This window comes from Mus caroli, chromosome X (assembly GCF_900094665.2).
Source record: "Mus caroli chromosome X, CAROLI_EIJ_v1.1, whole genome shotgun sequence".
Lineage (NCBI taxonomy): Eukaryota > Metazoa > Chordata > Mammalia > Rodentia > Muridae > Mus > Mus caroli.
The window spans coordinates 117,116,847-117,120,709 of NC_034589.1; positions in this window are offsets into that span (position 1 = coordinate 117,116,847).

Here is a 3,863-nt window from a genome sequence, read left to right on the forward strand (position 1 = left end):
TGGTTGGAGCTTGTAATTAGTTGGTAAGGAGAGGGAAATGTGAAGCTACTTCCAACAGTGTATAGCATGAAGCAGAGCTTTAGAAAAGCAAGATAGAGCAGAGCAGAGGGAATAAAAACCAATAGGCCCTTAACCATGTAGGGACACAATGGGGATGCAACACTATGGGACTAAGGGGCAGGAGACCCAGTGGTGTCAAGGCATGAGGCAGTATATTGTGAGAACATGGTGGTGGCAACTAAGCAAACCCGATTTCTAGAAGCAGCTCTTAACAGATCCAAATGGTTCTCTGACAGGAAAAATCCGAGACCACTGGGAATAGCTTTCAGAAGCCATTTCAAAGAGAAACCCTGTGAGTTGGCAGAGAGGCAGCCCATGACCCTCTTAGAAAAGCACTGTCAGAAACTCAACACACTACTTCCCAACTGCATGCTGACTCTGGATCAGAAGACTAGCAGAAAATGTACTTGATGAGGTACAAGTAGAATTCGGAGAATGAGGCTTCACAGGTAATTTAACCTCTACTTCAAAGCAGGTCACTGGAGTGGGGGTGGGGGGAGGTCACACAGTAAGAAATAGCAACTGTGATTGACTCAGAGGTATAATAACCAACTGAGGCTTCACCTGTGTTGCGCCACCCAAAGACCAGACAATATTTGTAACATGGTCTTCCAAAGAACAGTCAGGAAATGAGAATAGGGCTAGATATGTTTCTAGAAACAAAGGAAGGATAAAAAATGCTTAGAAATATAATGGAATATATAAAATATATATGTATGTATTTTTTATGCTTAAAGAAAAATACTGCTGTATTAGTCACCTTAGCTTTGCAATATAGCTTATGAAATCAGATAGTAAAATGACTCCATTTTTTTTTTTTGCTTAAGATATATGCATGCATTTTATGTTCCTCTTCTCTAGCTCCTTCAAATGTAATTATCTTGATAAAATGCATTAAGGTTGCATATTAATTCATATAGTATGGACATTTTATAATACAGATTCTCCTAATCCACAAAACAGGTTTGTTGTCATGTTTGCATTGTCCCCAATTTCTTAGATTTTTCATTCACTCTTCCTTTTTTATTGACACTTTTTTTTAAATTTTTCTTGGAAGTCTTGTAGAATGTGATTGAAAGAATTTCTTCTGTTTTTAAAATAATTTCTATTTGAATTGTAAAAAATAATCATTCATTCTTTAACTATTTGAGCAAACTCGACAGTGAAGACATAGTCCAGGGATTTTCTTGGTAGCATAGTTATCATTATAACTCAATCTCACTATTTGGTATTTGGTGTGTTAGGTTTTCAGTTCTTTCATGATTCAATCTTTGTTAGGTACATTTGTTCAGAAATTTTTTCAATCTCCTCTAGGTGGTCGAAATAGTTGGTGTTCAGAATATTCTTTAATGATCATATGTGTTTAAAGTTGTGTCAATTTTACTGACTTCTTTCTCATTTCTAACTTTAATAACTAATATAGTCTTTCCCTTTTATTAGATATTTTCTTTATTTACATTTCAAATATTATCCCTTTTCCTGGTTTTCCCTCCAAAAATCCCCTATACCTTCCCCCTTCTCCCTGCTCCCCAACCCACCCACACTTTCTTTCTGGCCCAGGCATTCTCCTGTACTGGGGCATAGAACTTTCACAGGTCCAAGGGTCTCTCCTCCCATTGACTATAGTCTTTCTTAATGATAACACAGATATGGGTTTATCTTTTAAAAATGTTCTTGCAAAAATAGTTTCTCAAGTTTATCCTTTAATACTATTTGAGCATATCTTTATTTATTTTTAGTCTAACCTTGATGGTTTCCATCTACTACCTTTAATTTGTGTGTGTGGGGGGGGTTCTAGTTCTACAAGAAACACTTATTTTTTTAAGATAAAGATTTCATTTTAGTTGTGTGTATAAATGTGTGTGGCAAGGAGAGGTGTTCTATGAGGCCAGAATGCTTTGGGTTCACTTACATTGAAACAGTTATGAATTACCTACCATGAGTCATAGGAACCAAAATTTGCTCTCTGCAAGACCAATAGGCTCTATAAGTTCCCTCTCCCTACTGTCAGGCGTTTCATTTAAGGTCCTTCCCTTTGAGTCCTGATTGTATTGAAAGACCCCCGGAGGGAGACCCTCACTCAAGCCTCGGGACAGCCGTGAACCCAAGAAGACACTGAGACCAAACTCAGAATATAGGAAGGAAGATTTAATAAAGCCACAACAAGAAAGCACATGGACCAGAGCTCTGGGGTCGAAACTCATACACCAAGCATGGTGTAGAGGAGGATCGACGACGGCTCAAAATTTTTACAGGCTTATATAGGAAAATACCAAGGGGNGAAGCGGGGCAGGGAAATTACAAGTTTGCGTAACTGAGGGTTTTTGCCAAGGGAGTTTTACGTAACCATGGGGTCGTGTCCTATATTTGGCAATGTACCCGATCTATTGGAACATTCTGAGGTTTGTTCCAGGAAACCCTTATCTCAAAAATGTTCCTGGCACAGTCCTCAGTTGAGAGGGGTTGGACTCTGGGTTGAAGAGTTCAGGTAGACTCTGGGGTGAAGAGTTCAGGTGGCCAGTAATTTTCCACTTTCAGTATCACACCTCCCAGGTCTCCCCACCTCCTATGTCCAGAGGTTGCCTGTTTCCATTTTTTCTGCTGGCCCTCAAAGCCTCAGTCCTTTTTCTTCACACAATACCAGATCAAGTTCCACTCTCCCCCTCCCTTTCCCTTGTCCAATTTCCCTTCCAGGTACTTTCCTCTTTCCCCACTTTTGATTGTTTTCTTTTCCTTTCCAATTGGGACTGAGGTGTCCCCACTTGGGCCCTTCAGCTTGTTGAACTTTTTGAGTTATGTGGACTATATCTTAGGTATTCTGTACCCTTTTTTTGGCTAATATCCACTCATTAGTGAGTACATACCATGCATTTTTTGGGTTTGGGTTACCTCTCTCAACATATTTTCTAGTTACATCCATTCCCCTGCTAAACTTAGGATGTCCTCATTCTTAATAGCTGAGTAGTATTCCATTGTATAAATGGACCACATTTTCTGTATCCATTCTTCTTTAATGAGACATCTGGGTTGATTCCAGCTTCTGGCTATAACAAACAAGGTTGATATGAACATAGTGGAACATGTGCCACTGTGGCATGGTGGGGCATCCTTTGAGTATATTCCCAAGAGTGGTATTGCTGGGTCTTCAGGTATATCTAATTCCAATTTTCTGAAGAACCTCCAGATTGATTTCCAGGGTAGTTTTACCAGTTTGCAATCCCACCAGCAATGAAGGAGTGTTCCTCTTTCTCAACATCCTTGCCAACATGTGTTGTCACCTGAGGTTTTGATCTCAGCCATTATAATTTGTGGAAAGAGGAGTCTTAGGGTCATTTTGATTTGCATTTCTCTGATCACTAAGGACTTTGAACATTTCTTTAGGTGTTTCTCAGCCATCCAAGATTCATTTGTTGTGAGTTCTTGGTTTAGTTCTATACTGCATTTTTTTTTTTTTCATTAGGTTGTTTGGATTTTTGGTCCTTAGCTTCTTGGGTTCTGTATATATACTGATCAATGGGTCTGTTTCTGTACCAATACCATGCAATATTCTTATAATCACTATTGCTCTGTAGTAGAACTTGAGGTCAGGGGTGATGATTCCCCCAGCTGTTATTTTATTGTTAAGAACTGTTTTCGGTGTTCTGGGCTTTTTGCCTTTCCAGATCAATTTGGGAATTGCTCTTTGAGAGTCTTTGAAGAATTGTTTTGAGATTTTTGTTTTGGTTTGGTTTTGGTGGTTTTTTTTTTTTTTTTTTTTTTTTTTTTTTTTTTTTTTTTTTTTTTTTTCTTGAGACAGGGTTTCT